Here is a 12,875-nt window from a genome sequence, read left to right as displayed (position 1 = left end):
GAAGGCTGCGTTCCCGTGGAGGCTCTAAGAATCTGTTCCCTTGCCTTTTCCAGCTCCTAGAGGTGGCTGCATTCCTTGGCTTGCTGCCCTCTTCCTCCATCTGCAAAGCCAGAAACACTGGCTGAATCCTTCTCACATCTCACATCACTCTGACCTCACGCTGCTGCTACTGCTTCCCTCTTCCACTTTTAAGGACCCTCGTGATTACATGCGGCCCACCCAGATAATCCAGGATAACCTCCCTATTCTAAGATCAGCTGATTAGCAACATTAATGCCATCTGCAACCTTAATTTGCATTTTCCATTTAACATAACAGTCACAGGTTCTAAGAATTAGGACACCCTATGTCTTTGGGGGTGGAGACATTATTCTGCCTACCACATATGGGAACAAGAATACTTGAGTTCATATAACCAGTACGTTATTTCCCTGTAGACAGGTCTACCCAACAGGCTTGGTGAGCATGAAACGGGAGCCACGATGGTGTCAGACTTAACACAGGTGTCCACCTCCACCATGGACATGGCTTAACCAATGGACGCAGGTATGACTCCTTCCCTGATGAGAGCTGGGCTGGTCCTGACAATATTTGCCTCTATGACTCCCTTTTCCATTCCTCCAAGGCTGAGTAACCACCAACACCACCACCAGGAGCTAAGGCTGCCTACTTATGGACATGCTTTTTCTTTAGCGGATGATACTGAGGTCTTAGGTGACCCGGATGTCTTCATGCTTAAATGGCCACATTTTGCATCTCTGTTGTAATCCATTATAGGAGGGATTTAGAGTTGAATACTCTAAGAGTAAACTTATCTCCAAGTTCTTAGGGAACTTCTAACTATGTCCCCCAAGCGCTCAGGACAAAAGGAACCCAATCCTCTGGGTGCTCAGAAAGGCCTTCTGAGTGTCAGCAGCACAGTGATGTACTGGAAGGTAAATCAGACGTAGCTCCAGGTGTGAGCCATCACATCCCAAGACCTTCAAGAGAGGCTCAGGGCTTCAGAGGAGAAAGGGGTCTGTAAGCTGGAGGGAGCTGACAAGAGGATCCAGAGCTGTGGCTTGGCTGTTTCAACACTAACTGAATCATTGGACTGTGGAAGGCTTTGTACTGTGACCCATTTTCATCATGCCCAGACTTGATTGTGGGCAATTTTCCCTTAATTTTAAATACTAACCCAAAGGGAAAAGAACAAGTTGTTTGTTCTTATGATCACACAGTAGGTATGAAACCATATGCTGTTTTTCAGTTGCCAAGATCCTTAATTATGTTCTTTATGTTCTGCATAATGACGAGCATGTACTGGGTGGTTTTTTAGGATCACTGGGGTGGGTGTTATCTTTTATCAGGTACCAACAACAGCTGACATTTACCGGGTGCTTTCTTCTTGCCAGGCACCGAGCTCAGCATCTTCCTTGTATCCCATCACTCAACCCTCACAATAATGCTAGGAGTTAGGTCCTATGATTATCTTGATTTTTTGCAAATGAGGCAGCTGCAGCTTGGAGAGCTTAGGTAGCATTGCCAAGATCGTACCGCTGCCTCACATAGCTAGAGCCCAGATCTGAACCCAGCTAGGCTCCCATCAGAGCCTATGAGTGTAAGGGCTCGGCGGCTCCCATGCCTTGTTCACCCTTGACAGGAGGATTTGTATTGCAAGCAGATGAGACAGAAATCATAATCTTAACTTGTGGGAAAATACACATAACATAAAATTTACCATCTTAACCGTTTCAAGTGTACAGTTTAGTGCTACTAAGTCCATTCACACTGTTGTGCAACCAGCACCACCAGCCATCTCCAGAACTCTTTTCATCTTCCAGAACTGGAACTCTGTTCCCATTGAACACTAACTCCCCTCCCCCTTCCCGCCCCCCAGCCCCTGGCAACCACCGTCCTGCGTTCTCTCTCTATGAATCTGGCTATTACCTCAGACAAATGGAATCATACAGTGTCCACCTGCGACTGGCTTATTTTACTTAGCATAATGTCCTCAAGGTTCATCCATGCTGTAGCATGTGTCAGAATACTTGAGTCTATGTAGCCAGAATTTAACATGCATCAGAATGCCCTTCCTCTTTAAGGCTGAATATCCACTGTATGTATGTATGTGTATATATATATGTGTATGTATATATGTGTATATGTGTGTATATATATGTGTATATGTGTATATATATATATGTGTATGTGTATATATATATATATATATATATATATATATACATACACACACCTCATTTTGTTTATCTACTCATCCATCGACAAACACTTGGGTTGTTTTCACCTTTTAGCTATTGTAAATAATGCTGCTCTGAAATGGGTGTACAAATATCTCTTTGAGATCCTGCTTTCAATTCTTTTTGGTACGAACCTAGAAGTGGAATTGCGGGATTATACGGTAATTCTATGGTTAATTTTTGAGCAACTGCCACACTGTTTTACCTATAAGCTGCACCATTTTATATCCCCACCAACAGCGCACAAGGGCTCTAATTTCTTCACGTCCTTGCCAATACTTATGATTTTCTCGGTTTTCTTTTTAACAGTAGCCATCCTATTGGGTGTGAGGTGGTATCTCAATGTATTGATGTGCATTTCCCTAATGATTAGTGATGTTGAGCATCTTTTCACGTGCTTGTTGGCCATTAGTAATCATAACCTTAATATTCTTACCCACATCAATAATGAAAATACTGAATAGACCCAAGCTCTCCTGCAGGGCTGTTTTGAGGATTAAATGAGAAAACAGACATGGAAAAACTAACATGGCACCTGGCAAAGAGTGGGTATGCAGCAAATGGTAATTCTGTATCGGTTAGCATTGACACGATAGTGCTACATAACAAATCACCTAAGCTGAGCAGCTGAGACAACAACCATTTATTACTGCTCACGAATTTATAGGCCAGATGGCGCTTCTGGTCTTGACTGGGCTTATTCATGCATCTGCAGTCAGCTGCAGGTTGGACAGGCAACTCTGCGGATTTGGGCTGGGCTCTTTCATGTGTTTGGAGTTGGACTGGTTCTAAATTGGTCTAAGCTCTGATTGGGAGGCCTCGGAGCTTCTTTACATGTCTCTTCCTTCCTTGCAGGAGATTAGGCAGGCATGGCCTCACAGTAATGCCAGGGGCCCAGCAGAAACATGCAAGCACATTTCCAAGCTTCTGCTTGGGTCAAGTTTGCTACCGTCCCACTGGTCAAAACAATCACGGTAGACAGAGTTCTAAGATGAGCCCCAGTGAGTTATACCCATGTATAACCCCCTACTCCTGGATACAGATGGCACCTGTGCCTTGTTTCTGGTCAATAGAATATGGCATAGGTGGGACTGTCACTCACATGATTTCCAGTGAGTGATTTCCTGCTAACAGACTACCTGTTAGCAGACTGGCATTAGAGTTTCTCCCTCTGGCCTTGAAGAAGTGAGCTGTCATGTTGGGCCACATGGAAAGGAACCATGAGTGACCTCTAGATGCTGAGAGTAGCCTCCAGCTGACAGCCAGCAGGAAAACAGACATCAGTCCTACAGCTGCAAGGAACTGGATTCTGCCAATAGCCTTTCGAACGTGGAAGAGGAATCTGAGCTATAGAAAGGAAGAGAGCCCAGCTGATACCTTGACTGCAGCCTTGTGAAACTTTAAGGACCCACCAAGCCATGCCCAGATCCTTGACCCACAGAAACTTTGAGACAATAAATGTATGTTGTTTTAGGCTGCTAAGGTTGTAGAAAGTTGTCATGCAAGATAGGAATCTAATACAACAAGTTGCATGGCCAGTCCCAGAGCCAGCATGCAGAGCACTTCCAAAGGGTGAGATACAGAGAGACGTGGACAACTGGGAGGATGAACACATGCCATCCATTACCCTCCCCAGCACCGACGAGGTTGGGCAATGCTGGCAGCACCCTGTCAAAGTAACATTGCACCACCATGACTGCACGCTCTACAAACTTGGATCAGCCTTGCTTTTTCTTATTTTTTAGAGATCATATAACCTGACTACCCGGCAACTGCAGATGCAAAAAAAGGAGGAGTTTGGAAATAGGATCAGTGTACTGGATAAGAACAAGAATTCTGGAGCCAAGTATCATGGGGTCAAGTCCCAGCTCTCATACCTATCAGCTGTGTGACCCTGGACAAGTTACTTAACCTCCCTGTGCCTTAATGAGATAACAGTCCTATCTTAGGGTTGTTCTGGAAATTATGTAAGTTAGTATACATGAAGCGCTCAGAACAGTGCCTGGGATCTTGTAAATACCGTGTAAGTGTTTGTCACGTTATTCTGTTTTTAAATGGTCAATCAACATGATGATTACAGTCATTCCAATAGAATACCCTAAGGAGAAGCTCTATTCCCTGATACTATGGATAAACACACATTTTCTTCATGCGCTCCAAAACTCCTATAAATACAAGACATATAGAAAAATGCACAACTAAAATACTCGCTGTAAAACATACAACCCATATAATGTCACGTAGAGAGGAACAAGAGCTAAACTGGAAAGTACGTCATTTTCACAGTAAATTCCTTTCAGAACTGTAAGCCTCATAGAAAAATCCTATTTTATTGAGATGTCTTCTTCCTTTTGGAATTTATCATGGGCACTTACTAACAAGTTATAGTTCTTGCCTTTTTATTTCCAAGGAATGTATTCCCTAACGCATAGGTTTTATAATGCTTGTAACAAAGTGCATAATAACCTCAACTTCACAAGTCAAGGCGGGAATCCTGGATTATTCCCTTGTAACCAGGACAAGCAGCCAGGCTTTGGAAGGATGCACAGTGCCCTTCATAGCAGGGAACCTGAAGCCAAGTTACCACTTGACTTCTTCCTACTTGACCCTACCACTTACTACTTGAGGGGCCTGAGCAGCCTGGGCCTCAGTTTCCCTGTTAACATGAACAAGCCCTGATTTACAGGAAGGAAATGAGGACCAGAGGAGAAAAAGGATGCTAAGGAGCTTTTTTAAACTATACTTGAAATTAAGAAGTAATACATCTCAGGGTCCCATCAGGAGACAGAAATTCTAACCAGTCACTTGAACAGAGAGAAGCTGGTATAAAGAATCATCAACCAGGTGTGAGAGAAATGAAAAGAAAAAAAAGGGAACACTGGGAAATCACAGAGTCACAACTGCAGAAGCAGCCAGCAGCCCAGGGCTGGGACACGGAAGGAGAGTCTGGGGTGACTAACGCTTCGAAGCTCCGAGGAGGGGCCCTGTGGAGCTGGAACACGGACGTCTAAGGAAAGGGCTGCAGCTGGCTAGTGGGGGCCTTTCTTTGTCGTGGGCACACGGAAGTTGACCCTGGAGTGTGGAACCTGTCACCGCAGCCCATCTGACTCCTGGGGTCAACTAGCGACAACTGAGAGGAGGAACAGACTGAAGTATACAGTGTTCCTGTGTCTTCATAGACGCCCTCTGGCACCTGCTATGGAAGAACCTAACGCAGAGCCCATCGGGGGATAGGAATGTGGTTTCAGAGTCCCAGTCCCAGCATCTCAGAGCAGAGTAGAAAAGGCTGGGTTTAGGGCTGAGGGTCAGTGAGTTCATGCCCAGCATTAGAAGGTGGAGAAAAGGGCATGAAACTCATCGTCAGGGGCAGCCCCTTCTGAGTGGTGTGGAGCCCCGTCTGCTCCCTGCACCATGATTTCACCAGTAAAACTGGACTGTTAGACTTAGGCTGTGGACACTTCATCTCTGACGTGGGCGTTTCTGAGTGTGGGACCTCTGTAAAGCCTTCAATGGGCTCCTCTTCTGGAAGGTGCCCTCTCTTGGTTGATTTTTCTTTGAGAGAAAGACAAAAAGGTCGACAGACACATAACTGGCTTTCCTGGAGGCTGAGCTTGGATTAAGGGATCCAGAGGCTCCTTGCATCTCAAGGTCAAGGACGAATCACACGACTTCCAGGTGCTGGAATCACAGGTGGGGCCCATCAGCCTAGGGAGGATTCCTCGGTCCTGCGTGTACCCGACAGGCACTGCTGCTATCTCACGGCTGCGTCTGTCCCTGGCTCCGTCTCACCACCATCCAGCCCACGGGCCTCCTGCCTCAGCCTCAAGCTCCCCGAACTCTCACCCACCTCGGACACTCGGCACCAGCCTCTGTCTGGATTGCCCTTTGCACATCTTTGCACGCCTGGCTTGTAATTCGATCCCGGCTCAAGTTTCTGTTTCTCCGAGAGACAGCCTCCATGCCTCCCACCTCTCTCTCTCAGATACTCTTGAATTTGACCCTGCTTCACCTCCTTTACAGTATACATCATTGTTTTTAACTTACTTGTTTCCTTTTATTTTCACCTAGGATGCAGAAGCTGAGGGTGGCAACCTTTTCTATCCTGATCACAGTCGCATCCCATGCCCAGCACAGTGACTGACTGTCCCATCATAGGTGCTCAAGAGTTGTTTGTTGAGTGAATAGATAAATAAAATATTTTAAAATCCTTGGAAGTGGGTTCTGAAGCTGGGCCTTTGAATGCCTGAGAGCATTTAGCGAGACACTGAGTATACACAGGGCACTTAATCAATTCCTGATTGAAGAACAACTCTCCCCTGGGAACCCTGCAACTCTTGTCCTCACAGCATCAGACCAACCGTGCACCTGGTTTGGGGGGGCTGGGAAGCATGTGGCCTAATCCCCAGGTCAGAGAAGATACCTAACCTCGAATCCACCTGAGCTGCAATCAGTCACCTGGAGGGGTTGTTAAAACAGAAATTGCTGGGAGGATCCACCCCCAGGGTTTCTGATTCAGTAGGTCTAGGGTAGGGCTGGAGGATCTGCATGCCTAAACAAGTCCCTAGGGATGCTGTTGAGCTGGTCCAGACCACACGGGGAGACCACTCTTTAAAGCTCACTGGCTAATTATAGGAATATCCACATTGGGAGACTCTGCTGTAATCCCCACCTCACACAATTGTAAGTATCAAATGCAATTATTAGGAACATGTTCAGCCCCATGCCTGGAACTCACTTGGCATTTATCAGTGTAGTTGCCTTCCCTGCGCCCTCACCTCTCACCTGGAAAACCTGATCAGCCTCCCTCGGCCTCTCTGCCCCCTCTCCTCCACACAGTGCGTTCCCCACACCACTTCCAGAAACACAGTCCTCAAGTACAAATCCGAGGTCACTGATCTTCAAAACACCGCAGTGCTTCCCTGATGCCTGTAGAACCGAATCCAAATGGAAGCTGTGAAATACAAGGCTTTGCACAACTTCCTCCAATCTACTTACATGTTTTCCCAGTCTCATCTGCTTCTGAATAGCCCCCCAGACTAGCCCTAATTTGTTAGGAGACACCTGTCAAGGAACGCTGTACTAGGACTGTGGAGTGCTGAGGTCGTGTGGAATCGGTGGGGGTGGGGGGTGGGGAATGGAGCGGGACCCTCTGGGGCTCCCAGGCACGGATGACTGTTTTGTGCCCTGTTGATTGTAGGCAAGACTCCATGACCTACCCTGAGTTCCAAAGGGCGGATTCAACAGTTGCTAATCAAGGGAGGGGCAGCCAGAAACCACCTGAGGCCAGATTAAAGGGACCAGAGGAGCTCATCAAGATTAGGACACCCCTAGGTTATTCATGACATTTTTTTTTTCTTAAATTCCATATACATGTGTTAGCATATGGTATTTGTCTTTCTCTCTTATGGGGAGGGGGAAGGGTAAGCTGTGACAAAGCGAGAGAGAGGCAGGGACATATATACACTACCAAACATAAGGTAGATAGCTAGTGGGAAGCAGCCGCATAGCTCAGGGAGATCAGCTCGGTGCTTTGTGACCACCTAGAGGGGTGGGATAGGGAGGGTGGGAGGGAGGGAGATGCAAGAGGGAAGAGATATGGGGACATATGTATATGTATAACTGATTCACTTTGTTATAAAGCAGAAACTGACACACCATTGTAAAGCAATTATACTCCAATAAAGATGTAAAAAAAAAACATTAGGATAGCGACCACCTGAGACAAGATTAAAGGCGAGCAGGCCCTGTACACACCCTAATCTTTTCAGAGACCCCGCCCTTGAACCATTGTTATAAAACCCCTCATCAAATCCTCCGGGGGCTGGGACACGTAGTTTTTTGAGGCCCCCTTTGCCCGGCAAAGCAATCAAGATATCCTGTTCTATCTCGCCCAAAACTCTGTCTCTGAGATTTGATTCAGCACTACAGAGGCAGAGCTTTTGACATCAGGGGCGCGAGGAGTGTAGGCTGTGTGGTCAGACGGCGGGGATTCAGGTTCTGGCTCTGCCTCTTTCTAGCTGTGTACCTGGGCAGGTCGCATCACGGCCCTGTCCTCGGTTTCTTCAGTCATGAGGTGGGGATCTGAGAAATCCTTTCCTCAAGTTGTTAACTGAAATAATCTATGAGAAGCATCTAGCGCAGGACCCAGTGCAGTGAGTATTCCGTAGAGTACGACTGACAGAGAGTAGCTAGAAATAGGAAAGATTAAGATGACCGCTGATCTTACCTGCAAAGTACAGGAGATGGACCAGAGGTGGGGTGAGGTGGGAAAGGACGCTTCAGGGTGGATGAGAGCCCTCGTCTTCCTGTTAGTGCCTTATAGACGCCCCATCCCAGGGTGTACTCCTGTCAGCATAGTTTCCTTTCCAGATCTCTCTTCCCCACTAGACTGTGATGTCCTTGTGGGCAGGGACTGTCTTATTCACCCCATGGAGGGAAAGAAGTGCTGTCACAGATGAAAGGGAGTCACCCGTTCTTTGGCAGAGAGTAAAAATCAAAAGGGTGGTTGTTACAGAGCGAGAACGCTGAAGAGCCATCTCCAGCAAGCCTGCTCTCCCGTCCCAGGACTAGGCAACGTGGCCCTGCCTCAGAGGGACCCCTGAGGTCAAGAGTCCAGTTTGGAACCTTCAGATGGGTGTGGCTCTGTTCTCAGCCCTAACCCCCCTACTCCCTCCCCTCTCAGCTCCCTTCATTGTATCGTTTATTTACACACCTCCCCTCCTAGAGTTTAGACCCTGTTAAAACCTATTAAGAAAACGTCATCCACGCTTGTAACTGTGAGATAAATAAAAGTGAAACAAAAATCAGTACCGGGAAAAGAATACATGCTGGTCCGTAATTCAATGTAAGGAAAAGCTTGCAAACTGCTAAGGCTTTCAACAGAATGAAGGGCAGCTGTGAGACAGCCCCACTCCTGCCTCCCCACCCCACCGCCTGCCCCCCTGGGAGTTTTGCAAACAAGATCTGCAACCACCTGTTGGAAAAGCTGCAGCGTTGCCTGCAGTGAAAGTTGCACATGATATTGGTAGGCACTGCATGACTTCCCTGGGCTCCTCCAAGAAAAATGTTCTGGGTACCAAGGTGTCTAAATCCTGCTCTGACACCCCAGTCCCTTCTGTCTGCACAGAGAGAGGGAGAGAAGCCTGGCAAGTAGCCATCCCAAGTCAGAGGGACCCCAGCCTGGCCGCTCTGTGGTCACTGAACGTTGCCCTCCTTGAGCCTGGCTGACCCACTCTCTGGACGCACTCCTAAGGCCAGCTCCACAGAAGTGCCAGTGCCAGGTATGCAATTCTTAATTGGATACTTGGCAGAGAATGAGGACAATTCATTGGGTCCACTGCCCAAGGCTACATGTACGCAGGCAAAGGAGAAAGAGTCCCAGGCCAGAGCAAAGGATGCCAATTTCCACTTGGCAAAGGGGCAGGCGTTTCAGAGAGGATTACAGGGCAGTTCTAACCAGCTGTCACAAGGGCCAAGTGTTGTTCTAACCAGTTGCCCCTGCGTGAACCCTCCTCTCCAGCCAGACCAGTCTGCCCTTTCCCCTGAGCACCCAGTGCTAACTCCTGCCTCACCCCTGCACACACTGTGCCCTCCCCTGGGGTGACTCCACCCTGCTGGCAGCCCACTCACATCCTCTCCACCCTCCGAGGCCCAGCTGCAGCCCATCTCCTTTCTGAACCCTCCCCAGACCCCCAGACCATGGGGATCTCAGCAACTCCAGAACCACCGACTGGCTATTAGAATAATAACGACCACAGTGCCATGTATTAAGCTCTTACTGTGTGCCAGGACATTGCCAGGCATTGTGCTAATTCTCAAAACAATCCTGCAAGGAAGGAAGCTGTCTCAAAGATGAAGAAACAGACTTTACCCATTTACCTGAGCTAGCGGATGACTAAGCCGGGCTTCCTGGCCCCAGATCCCACATGTCTTCCATGCAGAAATCAGATGTAGTTAGTTTTCTCATGGGCTCCCCTTGCTCTTGGGAAACAGCCTACACTCCTCGAGATCAAGGACATAATCCTATGGTCCCTGAAGTTCTTACCGCTGGATACAAGCAAAAGTCTTTGCACTAAATTTTCCCCTGTACCTGATCCCTTACAAATTGGCTTTCTGTCACTTGTCACCAAAAGAATCCTAGAAAATGCAGTTTGGTCATGTCCTTCTAACTGAGCAACTTTGAGTGAGAGTGGGGCTCGAGAATTCACCTACGGGAGGTAATAAGGTACACCCTGGGCATCCTCACACAAGGCAGTGAAGGGCTGTAACTAAGCATTTGTGTACGTTTCCAGTCCAAATTCCCCAAATTTGAATAATTTGGGGAAATAAAATTTTCCCAAACTCTTGAAGGTGTTGAGATGTATATTTAAAATGCATGTTACGTAAGAATTCCCAGGAAATGAGAGAAAAATTATTTCAGCGCTATCCCAGCTGGCAGCCATCCAACTTGCCAGAGAAGGTGGTCTCTCTCATTACTCCCTCCCTAGCCTTTGCCAGCCTGACCCCTGTGCTCGCTCTACTCCGAGGCTGCTCATCCTATGCCTTTAGAATCTTGGAGTGTTGCCTCTGAGATGCACATAAACTGTCTCGCTCCGTGCCCGACACACAGTGGGGCAAGTCACCGGATGTCTTGGCATTAGTGTAAAAAGACCTTGGAGGGATCTAGAGCAAGGACCATAAACTCCAAGGCTTGCAGAGGCCTGGCAGGTAATAGAGAAGCATGAACGACAGCCATGCCAGCTCAGTGCTGACTAGTGGCTGCCTGCAGCCTCTGTATCACAGCGGGAAGAGCCTAACAACTTTGGCGAGGCAGCAGCTGCCCTGTATGCCCAGTAAAATCAGGATCAGAGTTGTTAGCCCTTCACAATTTTTCAGAAGCCATAGGTCCATAATATTCTGTGAAATCTACCCATTTTTTTTAATTTTATTTTTTAAATAAATTTATTTATTTATTTTTGGCTGTGTTGGGTCTTCATTGCTGCACACGGGCCCTCTCTAGTTGTGGCAAGCAGGGGCTACTCTTCATTGTGGTGTGCGGGCTTCTCACTGCGGTGGCTTCCCTTGTTGTGGAGCACGGGTTCTAGGCATGCGGGCTTCAGTAGTTGTGGCACGTGGGCTCAGAAGTTGTGTCTCGTGGGCTCTAGAGCGCAAGCTCAGTAGTTGTGGCACACGGGCTTAGTTGCTCCGTGGCATGTGGGATCTTCTCGGACCAGGGCTCGAACCCGTGTCCCCTGCATTGGCAGGCAGATTCTTAACCACTGCACCACCAGGGAAGCCCCCCATTTAAAAATATTGGCCATTTATTTAAACTGCTTTTAAAAATTTACCTGAATCAATAAACCCCATTGCAGCCTGGATCCTGCCTACAGATGGCCAGTTGATGACCCAACCACAGAAGCAAGACCTGAGTCCAGGAAGGTGAGGCGACCAAGGGTCCACAGCCTGCTGGTGGCAGAGACAGCATGGAGACCAGACCTCCTGATGGCCAGGCTCCAGCCCAGCCCTCACTCTGCAGGTCTCAGCAGGCATGGATCCCCGCCAAGGTTGCTCTGATGAGCTACATCTGCAAGGTCACCTTTGCCAAGGCCCCTGCACGTCACTGCCACGTTCACCTCCCTAACCCACAACTCTTCAATGAATCTAGAAAAATGGTACAGGTGAACCTATTTCCAGGGCAGGAATAGAGACGCAGACGTAGAGAATGGATGTGTGGACACAGCGGGGTAAGAGGAGGGTGGGACGAACTGGGAGATTAGGATTGACGTATATACACTACCATGGGTAGAACAGATAGCTAGTGGGAACCTGCTGTAGAGCATACGGAGCTGAGCTCAGCTCCGTGCTCCGGGATGACCTAGGCTGGGGGGATGGGGGGTAGGAGGGAGGTCCAAGAGGGAGGGGATATAGGTATACATACAGCTGATTCACTTCACTGTACAGCAGAAACGAACAATTATACTCCAATAAAAATTAAATTAAAAAAATAAAGTTTCAATGATTCCCAATTGCTTCTTGGACTCACGTCCACTCTTCTGAGCTGAGCATGATGTTCTTTCTCTTTCCTTGCTTCCTCTAAGGTCATCCTGGGAGCTTTAGAATTTGACTCATTCATGTACCTACATGTCCTGAGTACCCACTGTGCAGGGCACACTCACTGCTCAGCCCTGGGGACACAGAGTCAGATAAGACCCAGGCTCTGCTTTGAGGAGCTGTGATGGTCAATTTTTTGTATCAGCTTGGCTGGGCCCTAGTGCCCAGGTGCTTGGCCAAACATCAATCTGGATGTTGCTGTGAAGGTATTTTTTAGATGTGCTTACTGTTCATATCAGCAGACTTTGAATAAAGCAGATGCCCCCTGGTAATGTGGGTAGGCTTCATCCAATCAGTTGAAGTCTTAGAGAAAAGACTGAGGTCCCCAGAAGAAGAGAAAATTCTGCCTCCAGACTGCCTTTGGACTCAAGCTACAATATTAACTCTTTCCTGGGTCTCCAGTCTGCCAGCCTGTCCTGCAGATTTGGACTTGTCACCCCTCACAATCACATGAGCCAATTCATTAAGATAACTCTCTCCACTCCAGATAGATAGATAGATAGACAGACAGATATATAGATAGATAGATAGAATGATAGACAGATA

At 47.7% G+C, this 12,875-nt stretch overlaps 1 long non-coding RNA gene across 4 annotated transcripts in view; it reads right to left on the bottom strand.

Moving 5' to 3' along the window:
- LOC132413289 (uncharacterized) overlaps positions 1 to 12,875 on the bottom strand; it is a 445,109-nt gene that overhangs the window by 398,173 nt on the left and 34,061 nt on the right. The window lies entirely within an intron of this gene.

The sequence above is a fragment of the Delphinus delphis genome, chromosome 17, assembly GCF_949987515.2.
Source record: "Delphinus delphis chromosome 17, mDelDel1.2, whole genome shotgun sequence".
In the NCBI taxonomy this organism is placed as follows: Eukaryota; Metazoa; Chordata; class Mammalia; order Artiodactyla; family Delphinidae; genus Delphinus; species Delphinus delphis.
This window is presented reverse-complemented; position numbering and strand designations above follow the sequence as displayed.